The sequence below is a fragment of the Talpa europaea genome (assembly GCF_964194135.1).
Source record: "Talpa europaea genome assembly, chromosome: 9".
Lineage (NCBI taxonomy): Eukaryota > Metazoa > Chordata > Mammalia > Eulipotyphla > Talpidae > Talpa > Talpa europaea.
The window spans coordinates 95,498,862-95,511,437 of NC_140076.1; the positions used below are offsets into that span (position 1 = coordinate 95,498,862).

The 12,576-nt window shown below is 41.6% G+C and overlaps 1 protein-coding gene across 1 annotated transcript in view; it reads left to right on the top strand.

Moving 5' to 3' along the window:
* FNBP1L (formin binding protein 1 like) overlaps nucleotides 1-12,576 on the top strand; it is a gene marked incomplete at both ends in the record, with an annotated part of 83,606 nt that overhangs the window by 425 nt on the left and 70,605 nt on the right. The gene's annotated exons all lie outside the window — the stretch shown is intronic.

Consider the following 12,576-nt stretch of genomic DNA (forward strand, 5'->3'; position numbering starts at 1 on the left):
GCCGTCGCGGCCCCCAGCCGGGGGGGAGTCCCCGGGGCCAGGGCGGCGCCGGGCCGGGGCGGCGCGGGGAGCCTGGCGACGCCGCCCGCGCCCGCCCCGCGCCCCAGGTAGGGGGGAGCCGGCGGCTTTGTTCCGAGGCCGCCTCCGGCCAGCCAGGCCCCGCCGCACGCCCTTTCCCCTCCCCGCGCCCCGCGCCGGCCGCGCTCCGCGGGGTCGTCCCGGCGGCTGCCCTCGGGCCGGGCGGGGCATTGGGTTCGGGTGATCGATGGAGAAGCCGGTTTTGCCCAAAGGAGCAAATTGCTTTATCCTTCCCTCCCTTCCGTTCTTTATTCTCTGCTCCTTTCATTTTTCCTCCTTGCCTTTCTCGGGCACGGGAGGCTCCAGACAATGCCCGCTGCCTAGCCAAGGTGCGGGTGGAGTGCGAGAGGGCGAGGAATTCCTCGCAGCGTCGCCGCGCAAGGGTGGAGGTGTGGGGCGCAGTGATTTCCCAGGTGCCGGAGGGACAGGGGGCGTGGGGGCGCTGTCCCGCAAGCCTGCCGGCCTCAGCCACTCCCCTTTCCAGCCCACCTGTGCGTGTTTGCCTTGCCTTTTGTTAACGAGGAGCTCCTGAAATCATTCCCCGGGAAGGGAAGAGAACTTTTTTTGTCTGTGTAGCTACGAGCCGTTAGGATGGGAGTGAAGGCAGGTGGGTTAATTGAAGGGCAGAATGTTTTCTTATTTTTCACACATCACAAATTGGGAGTTCTCGGACTGAGGATCAGGCTCGTACTCAGCCGGCCCAGGAATCTCCTGCAGCATTCTGCACAAGTGGTTTGCCATGTCTGTAAACACACCACCCAAGAGGAGATATCTCAGGACTCTCCCCATTTCTTTTCTTAGATAGCATTAATTGCTCTTTACTGGGTAGGATTTTTTAGTAAATGAATTATATACAAATTGACCTCTGTTTTGTTTAGATTCTCAGGCATTTTCACCCCCCCACCCACGTTCTATGATTGATTTCAGAGTCATCTATTAAAGGAGATGAGTATAGTTTGATTTTCCGTTTTTATAATAGAAAATATTTTTGTTTTTACATATTTCAATAACCACACTACAGAGGGACATAACTAGTAGTAATAGGCTAAGTGGATTGTGCCAGATTTTTGTTGTGTAGTTGTAAGGGGATAGGAATTAACTGATAATAAATTTCAACTGTGCTTTAAGGGCTTTCCGGTGCTCCAAATGAGCTTTTTAAGACTCAATTCTGGATTCAGACAAAGAGATGACAGCTGTCTTCTTTAACATGCAACATAATTATAAGATAGCATTTCAGGTGTGTTGATTTCTTTATAGGAAGAATGGTAGGATCAAAAAGCATCTAAATATGAATTAATGATTGCACAAAACAGATTGGTAATTAACTTTTTTTTTACAATTAAGGAAATCAGAGATTGAAGTCTTGTTTTTATAAATAGCATTATTAGGAGAAAGCTTTTTAAGTTTTTTCAGGAGTCAAAGTTCACAGGAAAAAAATCTGTTTATGGATAGTGAGTGTATGTCTAGATATGAAAACAATATGGTTGAGCACATCGCATTCATATCTGATTTTAAAAAAAATTTACTACCCAAGGGAAATGAGGTGATTAGACTAGAAGTTAGAAAATAGCTTCAAATGTCTGACTTAATATGTAGGGTCTTCTAACCCTTTCTGTGACTTAGTTTCATGATCTGTGTGATTTTTGCCTTTAGTTTTAAGAGAGAATAATTTAAAAGCCACTGTTATTTTAATCCTATTATTAAGTGCATCTGACAACTCATGCTGCCTCTTTGGAAGAAATGGAAACCTGTGCATTGTATGATAGATTCAGTGGATTCTTTCTGTAATACCCCAATCTGAGTCCTTCACGCTCCCTTCTAGATGACACGTACATTGTAAGTGTGCTAGACTTTTGAGTCCTTATGTGTAGGAATTGGGTTAATCTTTTCCTTTGTTTTCACTGACTAAAACAATGCCTGTAGGTGATAATGCATGTTTTGCCCAATTGAGTTAATAGTTCACTGCATTACCGTGTAGACCTTCTATACCTACTATACTCTAGGTATAGTAGAAAGGTGGTTTAAGTAACAGTTCAAGATGGAACAAGATTGTAGGGTAAGGTAAAAGTATCAGGCTTGTCTGCCCTCCCGCCTTTAGGATAGATGACGGAACCCTGTGGTCCGGAATGCGTGCCTGATGGCGGGCACCTGGAGTAGTGTGTGGGCATAGGTAGATGGGATTCACCTGGGCTAAGACGGGGCTTTTAAGGGTGGCGTCACAGGGACGCCAGCAGAACCCCAGAAAGGAGCAGAGAAGCTGAGAGAGAAGCAGAGCCATAAAAAGAGCAGAGAGAACGTGAGAGAAGGCTGGAGAGCCCAGAGTGAAGACTTGCTGGGTGCTGGGAGGCCTGCCAGCCTCCCGGCCGCCCAGTACCCCTGCCTGCCGTGTGCCTGGTGAATCCCAATAAAAGCCTGCAAAAGCCACTGAGGGCTCCAGGACTCCTCCTTTACCAGGTCTGCTGGATCAGAAAACCTGCCCAGTGGCCCGTCCTGCCCCTACAAAGATGAAACAAAATCAACTAAACTAGAGGTAGTTCTTGTGAATTTACCTGATAACTTGGTGATGTGACTGAAAATATTAATAGCTGGTAAAGTCTAAGGCCACATTATTAATATGTCTAGAACAAGGGAATTTGTTTCGATTGTAGTCTGTAATAGACCATATTTTAATATTGACTTTAGTTTTACTTCAGGTTTTTTAGCGGGCACTTACTTTAAGAAGGTTGACAAACTATCTCTCTGAATTTTACTCCTTTTTTCAAAGGCCATGAGACTGCCTGTAGGAATTACCTAAACAATAGTGTTTGTTACAGGGAAGCACTTTGCAATATGTGGTGACTTAACAAGGCTTAATGTCCATTCTCCTGTGAAGAAACTTGAGTCATATTGTAGTGATACTGTTTTTCTAAGCCCAAAATACTGTCCTACATTGATATCACTGTCCAGAATGTCCTCTGTTGACCAGTTCCTATTAGCTCTCTTTCTTCAGACTCACAGTTGGAAATTATCTTTCTTATGGGACTACCACCTTATAGTTATTTATTGTACATTTTATCTTTGGAAAATTGTCCTGGTATAAATACAGCTTACATTCCTTTTTGTTGGTAGACACTGTCATGTTCAATATTGTACTACAGACATTTTTTTAAATAATAATACATAACAAATGAGGCGTAGTTCATTTGGATAACAGGTCTCAGTGTATGTTTACGATGTTCAGGCACTATTTTTTTTTAAAGATTTATTATTTATACAAGAGCTGGGGTACAGTCCGGATGCGCGGGAGGGTGAGAGGATTCACCAGAGACAGAGTGGGGAACAGAACAGGCAGACTGACGAAATCCACTGCTGAGGGGAGCAGCGGGTGAGACAGGAGAGGTCTGCTCGCCATGTGGGTTGCTCTGAGGCCAGAGGAGATCAAACCTGCACTGCAGAGGCTGGGGACAGCTTCACAGTGCTGCACTCAACCACCTGCCACCAGGGAGGCCCTCAGGCACTATTTTTATTTATTTATTTCTTTATTTAAAATAGAGGCATGTTTTATTTATTTGTTTGTTTTTGTTTATACATGCACTGGGTACAGTCAGAAGTGCGGGAGGGTGAGAGAATTCACCAGGGCCAGAGCCGGGAGCAGAGCAGGCAGAAGGACCAAAGTACACTGCTGAGGGGAGCAGCAGGCGGCAGGAGAGGTCTGCGCGCCATGTGGGACCCTCCTCTGGTGGCCGGGGAGCAGCTGGGGATCAAACCGGCGCCTCCGAGGGGGGCCGCGGGGCAGCTTCACCCACTGGGGAGGCCCTTAGGCACTATTTTTATGCATACAAGGGCTGGGGCACAGGCCAGAGGGGGGGGGCGCAGGGAGTGGGTGTGTGTGTGAGAGAGAGAGAGAGAGAGAGAGAGAGAGAGGATTCACCAGAGACAGTGGGGAACAGAACAGGCAAGGCAGACTGACTGAAATGCACTGCTGAAGGGAGCAGTGGGCAAGGCAGGAGAGGTCTGCTGTGCCATGTGGGTTGTTCCTTGGCTGATCAGGGATCAAACTCGTGCTGCAGAGACTAGGGATCAAACTCGTGCTGCAGAGGCTACGGTTTGCTTCATAGTGTGGTGCTTAAACCCTTGGGTCACCAGGGAGGCCCCCATAGACGACATTTGTTAGAGAGGGTGAGTGTTACCAAGATACCTCCTTATGCCACCATGTGGACCTGACTAATAAGGTGGAAGCTGGAGAACTGCCTGTATCCACTCCACTGCATTCTTAACTTTTTTAAACCCCTAATTTCCATTTCCCTTTTTCTTAAAACATTCTTTCTCCTTCACCCAGCCTAAAATGTGTAGGTTTGTGTGGAAGCTTGAAAACCTGTTCTACCTCCTTTTCCCTATATATCAGACCCTGTTTGCAGGCAGAAAATAGGACAAGAGAATAGTAGTGGTTTATCTTATGGAGGACCTTCTTTGTATACCTGCGTATGGTATGTTATCTAATAATCTTCAGTGTTTAAATATTTTCAGCACAAGAGCAAAAAAAGAAGTTGTTTTGGAAAATGTAATCATACCTGCAGTATATTAAAAATTAGTTGAAAAAGATTATATGAAGGTTTTGTTTTATAGGAAGCAAAGGTTATATCATCTATTCATGTAGGCTGCATATATCAGACATCAAAGATACTTGGTGTGGGCTCTAGAATAAATAATTTTTCATATGGGGTTTCTAAGAAGTTCCTAGAGGTCAGAGATTCTGTCTTATTCATTGCTTATTCATTGTTTAATTCATTGTTATATCCTCAGCTGTCAGCATACTGCCTGGCATAGAGCCTGACACTTCCAGGATCTTCAATAAATGTTTGCTGAACTGACCTGGATATAGTGATTAACTTTGACATGAATTTGAGTGTAAAATGCCTGAAAATAGTGATAAAGCATAGACTGGGACCAGGCTCAAAGGTTGATTTGGTTGAATGCTGTGTGTGCGTGCCCACGTGTGTGTTTGTTATGTATTAGCATATAATTTATTCAGTTTTTAGACCACTTACAATCCACAGAAGGAAATCTTTTTTTTTTTTTAAAGATTTATTTATTTATTTATACAAGCACTGGGTACAGTCAGAAGCGCGGAAGGGTGAGAGAATTCACCAGAGCCGGGAGCAGAACAGACAGATTGACGAAATACACTGCTGAGGGGAGCAGTGGGCGCGGCAGGAGAGGTCTGCGCACCATGTGGCATCCTTGCCAGTGGCCGGGGATCGAACCAGTGCTGCAGAGGCTACAGGCAGCTTCACAGCCCGGCGCTCAGCTGTTGCGCCACTGGGGAGGCCCCACAGAAGGAAATCTTAGTTTGTGTTAATAAAAGGGGTTATTGCTTCCTTTCTCATCCTTTAGTGGTGGGAGGAAGAATTCCTATGGGTTTTAGGAGATGAAAGTTACTTTGCCTTTTTTTTTTTTTTTAAAGATTTATTTATGCATTCAGGAACTGGGGTACAGGCCAGAGGTGCGGGTGGTGAGAGGATTCACCAGAGACAGAGGGGAACAGAACAGGCAGACTGACTGAAATACACTGCTGTTGGGAGCAGCGAGCAAGACAGGAGAGGTCTGCTGTGCCATATGGGCTGCTTCCTGGTAGGCTAGGGATGGGGATCAAACTCCTGCTGCAGAGCCTGTGGATTGTTTCATAGTGCTGTTGCTTAACCCCTTGCGCCAAGGAGTCCCGGCCCTACTTTGCTTTTTTTTTGTAAACCTCTGCAAGAGTATATGAAGGATGCTGTTTCCTTTAATAATATGTTACTGATTCTGTTATCAGTTTATTTTTTAAAATGTGTTTTTCCTGCAGTGTGTTTGTACTGTTCCCCCCCCCACATCTATTAATATTTTTACTTTCATATCGGTTTAATTCCAGTGCTAATTTTCTGAGGGTGTTCCTTTGGAATTTCAGTTTTAATCGCTGTTTGGTTTTTTTTTTTTTAAGATTGATTTATTTATGCATAAAAGAGCTGGGGTACAGGCTGGAGATGCAGGGGGGGATGAGAGGATTCACCAGAGACAGAGTGGGGAACAGAACAGGCAGATCTACTGAAATATATGGCTGAGGGGAGCAGCAGGTGAGACAGGAGAGGTCTGTTGCGCCAGCTTCCCAGTGCTGTGCTTAACCTCTTGCGCCACCAGGGAGGCCCCTAAGTTTTGTTGTAATTACTAGTTTTCATAAACTGGTTTATGAGTTGTTTCTCATATAACAAAGATATTTTGGAATATTTTGAGGTAGCACTTCTTAATTAGTGATAGAATGAATGATACTTTAAAATTGCAAATTTTGCTTAAAAATCTGTTGGGGTTACGCTAATTTTAATGTTGTTTGCGCATCTGAGGAGGTGTGAACCTATTCCCTTAAATCATACATATTGTGAACCAATGTTACCTCAATAAAGAAAAAACAAAACTGACATTTGCCAATTTTCACACACAAAATATTGTCATTTGTGCTTTTCGGTATTTTTCTTTTTCTATAGTTGTGTTACTTCTGTGATTATAGAGCTTTTATTTACTCTTTGTTTGAAACCACCCCTTTTCACACCGTGGAGGTGGGGTTGCTCTCGGGATTTGTAAGATTATCTGAACTGCTTTTTGTAATGTGAGAGTCAGCATTTAGAATTTAATAATTTTTTTTTTTTATAGAGGCATGCTTTATTTTTTTTATTTGTTTGCTGGTTTGTTTGTTTGTTTTGTTTATACATGCACTGGGTACAGTCAGAAGTGCGGGAGGGAGGGTGAGAGAATTCACCAGAGCCAGAGCGGGGAGCAGAGCAGGCAGAAGGACCGAAGTACACTGCTGAGGGGAGCAGCGGGCGGCAGGAGAGGTCTGCGCGCCATGTGGGACCCTCCTCTGGTGGCCGGGGAGCAGCCGGGGATCGAACCGGCGCCGCAGAGGCCGCGCGCAGTTTTGCAACCCAGCGCTCAACCGCTGCGCCACCGGGGAGGCCCAGCATTTAGAATTTGTATCGAACCCAAGAGAAAGGAATCTATAATAAAAAGTTTTGTAAAATGTCACTATTGACTCCAAATTAGTTAATAAAATTTGGAGTTTTAGAGCAATTTTTCCTTAAGTTTTTTAAACAGAGCTAATCATGAGACTAGCACTACCTCATGAAATATGTGAAGTGTCAGTATTATATATTACAGCTTAGAAAGGCATAAATGTATAGATTCAGATTTTCCTTTTTATGGCACATTACTATTTTGTTGTTTCTGGAGAGTGAGAAGTCATCTCTTTTATCCCTGTTGTATTCCTAATTTATACAGAAGAAATAGGCATATAATCACTGGAATATTTGTTGAATGGGGGAGTCATTGAATTGGTATAATGATTATCAAGTTATGTTTTGCATACGAGGGTTAGGTTTTTTCCCCCAGCGTATGTACTTTTCATCTTGTTGAACCTTTGGAATCCTTTCTATTATTTGGAAATCTAACTTGTGCCTTTTGGTATGAAAATTTTTATTTAGGTTTGGAATTCTTATTTCTTTGATTATTTGAGTAAAATTATTATCTTTAGTGATCGCATATTTTATTACCCATTAACGTCTAAGAAAGTAGTGAATGTTCAGTTTGTTACATTAACTTTCCATGGATGGTAAATACATACAAATAATATAAATGTAAGTTGTCTGATAATGAATTGGAAAAATATAAAAGATTGCTTTTCAGGGAGTACAAGTGTGTTAAGGTGCTTCTGAGAGATTTTTAAAAAATGCTAATGGTGATTTATTGAGTTTCTGGTATAAATTATAAAAATCAAAGTAATTGAAATAGCCATGATAAATAGCTTTTAAATAAACACAGAAGCTATTACATTTAAATCAACCTTCTGGACTTGAGACCACCAACTAAATTAAGTTGACGTCTTTTATTACTTGCCAAGGCCGAATATAATTGACTTTTTTAATCTGAAAATTTCTTTTTTAATTATTAAAAAAAAAGATACAACATTGATACATTAAAGTGTATAAATGTTTATGTAGCACATTAAATTTTTATTTTTAAGATTTATTTATTTATACATACAATAACTGGGGTACAGGCCAAAGGTGTGGGGGGGTGAGAGGACTGACCAGATTTAGAGTGGGGAACAGAACAGACAGACTGACTGAAATATGCTGCTGAGGGGAGCAGCAGGTGAGTCAGGAGAGGTCTGCTGCGCCATGTGGGTTGTTCCCTGGCTGGGGATTGAACTCCTGCTGCAGAAGCTGCAGATAGCTTCCTAGGTTGCGTCTTAATCCCTTGTGCCACCAGGGAGGCCAGTAGCACATTAAATTTTAAAGAGAATACACTCCTCTAACTCCCACTAAGATCAAAATACAGAAGTTTCTTTTATGCCATGCCTTGCTGATAAATGTCCTCCTCAGAATGTAACAACTGTTCTGACTACTGCCTTTGATTAACTTTGTAGATTTTTAAATGTCTTCATATAAAGCATACCATATATGTTCTTTGCATCTGAGTTCCACTTAACATGGGTCTGTGACAATCATCCTGTGGCTAATTTATAATATTCCATTTTATTAGGTTTATGTTTTCTTGTTCCTGTGGTCACTTTTACTCTGGCACCACCTTTAACGAAGTTTGGGTTATTTCTTGTGAATAATGCTGCTATGAGAATTTTTCTATAAGCTTTTATGTAGACATGTTTTTATTCCCCTTGTTCACATTCAGTCATGTGTTGCTTAATGATGCTTGGTAAACACTGGACTGCATACATGACAGTGGTCCCAGTAGGCTATACCATATAGCCAGGAGTAGAAGGCTATGCCATCTAGATTTGTGTTATTACATTCTGTGACATTTGAACAACAGGAAATCCCTAACGTTACATTTCTCAGAACATATCCCTGTTGATAAATGATAATTAATAGTACTTACCAGTGGAATTGTTGAATCATATGGTACTTTATGTTTAACTCTTAGAGGAATTGTGAATTGTGAATTGTTTCACATTTTCACATTCCTACCACCAATGTATGAGGGTTCTGATTTCTGTACATTTTTTCCAAAACTTGGTATCATCTGACTACTTTATTATGTCACCGTGGTGGATGTAAAATGGTATTTCCTTGTGGTGTTGATTTGCATAATGATGATAAACGACAAATGATGTTGAGCCACCTTTTCATGAGCTTATTGTAAATTTGTATTATCTTTGGAGAGATGTGTTCTTAGTTCGTTTTTTGTGGGACCCTTGCCTGCAGCTGGGGAACGAACCGGCGCTGCAGAAGCTGCGGGCAGCCTCGCAGCCCAGCACTCAACTGCTGTGCCACCAAGGGAGGCCCTGTTTTTTTTTCCTTTTTAAAGATTTATTTATTTATGCATACAAGATCTGAGGTACAGGCCAGAGATGTGGGGCGGGGGGTGAGAGGATTCACCAGAGACAGAGTGGGGACAGAATAGGCAGAGTAACTGAAGAAATACACTGCTGAGGGGAGCAGCAGGCGAGACAGGAGAGGTCTGCTGTGCCATGTGGGTTGCTCCCTGGCTGGGGATTAGCTTCATAGTGCTGTGCTTAACCCCTTGTGCCACCAGGGAAGCCCTCTTCTTAGTTATTTCTTAAATAATGTTTGCCTCAATTTCCCTTGGTGTAGTATGTATTAATAAAATATGAATCCAACCAATATTAATGGCAGTTGTACTGTTTTGAGAAAAGGAGATATTTAATTGTAATGTTAAGAAGATTCTTGAATTTGATATTTCTTCTCGAAATTGTCAGCTACTCAAACTAAGGATATGTTTAATTTTGGCATTAAATTAGAGAAACTTAGACTCCAAGTGTAAATGTTAGTTATTCTTTTACTTTTGTGAGGAAAGTTTTAGCTAACTGGCACTTCACTTTGCTTCCCTTACCTCTGTGACAGCAGCCCTTGTTATCTAGGTCTAAAGCATTTTTATGTTAGATCTCAGTAGTTTTAGCTATGAAAGGCCAGGAAAGGGGTGGTAAAAGAAATTTAAAAATAATAAAAACCTGCATAATTCTTATGGCCTTCAGAATTCTGAATCTTAATGCATAATTTAGTTAATTCCTGTAGCTAAGGTATTTTGGCTGTTTTTCAGTGCTTGTCTAAGAAAAATGGCAAATCGTCTAAGAATAATGGCAATATTCTTTATGCAAGATTAGAAATGTTGCAGTTACTTATGCATTTATACTGTGGATAGAAAGTTATGTTAATCAAAGTCACATCTTTATTTTCTCTTTTTAGTATTTAGACTGTTATCTGGGTCTATAGCCTACTTCTCTTTCATCTAGTTTCTTGTTAGGTAAAATTTTGGTCTGTTCCTGTATGCAACTTCTAAAAGTGTAGAGGTTATTGATTTCTTTTGTGGGTTTTATATTCCCATTTAACAACTGCTCTCACTGCAGTTTGCTCATGGTCATTTGGCCAGTTTGACCTGGATATTCTGATTTATGTTCTAGAGGTGTTAGATGGCCAGCTTTCTGGAGTTTTTGTAAGACTTTGTTGAAGCTTGTGTTTCTTACCCCTGGCTCAGAAACATTGCTGTTAACAAGCAATTCTCAAATCTGGATAATCTCTAGAATCATCTTGGGAATTTAAAGGCAGTAACAACAAAACAAACTCCCAAGCCCTAGCTGACCTCTTGAATCAGAATCTCTGGGAATGAGTCCTAGGATTTTGTATTTTTGATAAATACCCTACATATTTTGATAATACCAAGGTTTGAAAGCCATTGCTTTATATGCTCTAAAATCTATGCTTATAAGCCAGGGCATTAGGAAACTTTTTGTACTTGGACTGCTTTAATATTCCCTTTCCACTCCCATTGAGTTGCTTTTTGTGATGCTGCTAAGAATAATCTAATGATTTTTAAAAACTTTATTTGAGGTAGTGTATCTCACTTATTGGGTTCAGAGAGGTTAATTATCCTGCCCTAAACTATTTGATAGTAAGTGGCAAAACTAAAATATAAATTCAGGGCTTTCTGTATTCAGAGTCTTGACTTTTTTTTTTTTTTTTTACCATGGCATTCCTTTTATCGAGTTGCTTTTGTTGAGAAACCAGCCATATATGTGAGAATTTTTTAAAAGAATCTAGCAATTTGTCAGTTTACTATGAGGGCTTTGTTTAGGATATTGCTCACAATACTATACTATGTTCTCTAGGAGACCCATGGGAGAAATTTCTCCTAAGCTTTTTTGTTGTATAGAAGTTGTTTCTTGGGCCTCCCTGGTGGTGCAGGGGGTTAAGCACCGCCCAATGGGGCAATCCACAGCTCTGCAGCAAGAGTTCGATCCCCAGCCGGCCAGGGAGCAACCCACATGGTGAGGCAGACCTCTTCTGTCTCACCTGCTGCTCTCTTCAGCAGTGTATTTCAGACAGTCTGCCTGTGTTCTGTTCCCCACTCTGTCTCTGGTGAATCCTCTCACTCCCCTCTTCCCCCACCATATCTCTGGCCTGTACCCCAGCTTTTGTATGCATAAATCTTTTTTAAAAAAAGTTGTTTATGACTATTTGCATTTCCCATTTTGAATTTGCTGTAGGAAAATTATACAGTCAGGTTTCTGGTTTATGTTTAACAAGTGTATGGAAAGTTTTGTCTGCATTTTGTTTACAGATTCATTCTTGCTATCATTTAAAATTTCTCGTTTTTTTCCCCATCTCAAAATTAATTTTTCTTGCTGTGTTATCTTTACACATCATTTTAAAGGAAAGTTAAGTAAATTAAGTGATTTTGAGCTATCTTACATATCACTTTTTAAAAAAGATTTATTTATTTATTTATACAAGCACTGGGTACAGTCAGAAGCGGGGGAGGGTGAGAGAATTCACCAGAGCCAGAGCGGGGAGCAGAACAGGCAGAAGGACCGAAGTACACTGCTGAGGGGAGCAGCAGGCGGCAGGAAAGGTCTGCGCGCATGTGGGGACCCTCCCCCAGGAGGCCGGGGATTGAACCGGTGCTGCAGAGGCTGCGGGCAGCTTCGCAACCCAGTGCTCAACCGCGGCGCCACTGGGGAGGCCCTGTATATCACTCTTTTTGAGAGTTGATTTGGGAAAGGCAGGACCATAGAATTTGAACTTGTGTCACAGGCAATCCAGTAGGTGTTTTTTGTTTTTTTTTTTTTTTCAGCCAACTGTGTGTTAAGTGGTGGTATTCCCATTTCATAGAATGTGAAACAAAGGTTAACTCTCTGTCATGCAAAGCTAAATTTGAATCCAGGTTTGAGTGACTCTAAAGTCTATATACGTACTTTTTGTGCCTGTAATGGATCTATTTACCCAACAATTTCTTAACCTTCACTGCTGTGGTCAATCATACAGTCAACAAATATTTGTGGAGGACTTATTTGGTGGAAAGCATCATGTCTAGTACTGCCTTGTAGGAATTGCCACACCGATTAGATTGCCTTATCTTGAGTTTAGCATGCCTTTGACTGGACATTGTATTGGTCAGGGCCCTGGTAAAAAGTAGCACATTTAATATATTCATTTGAGAGAATTTGATTAAGACATG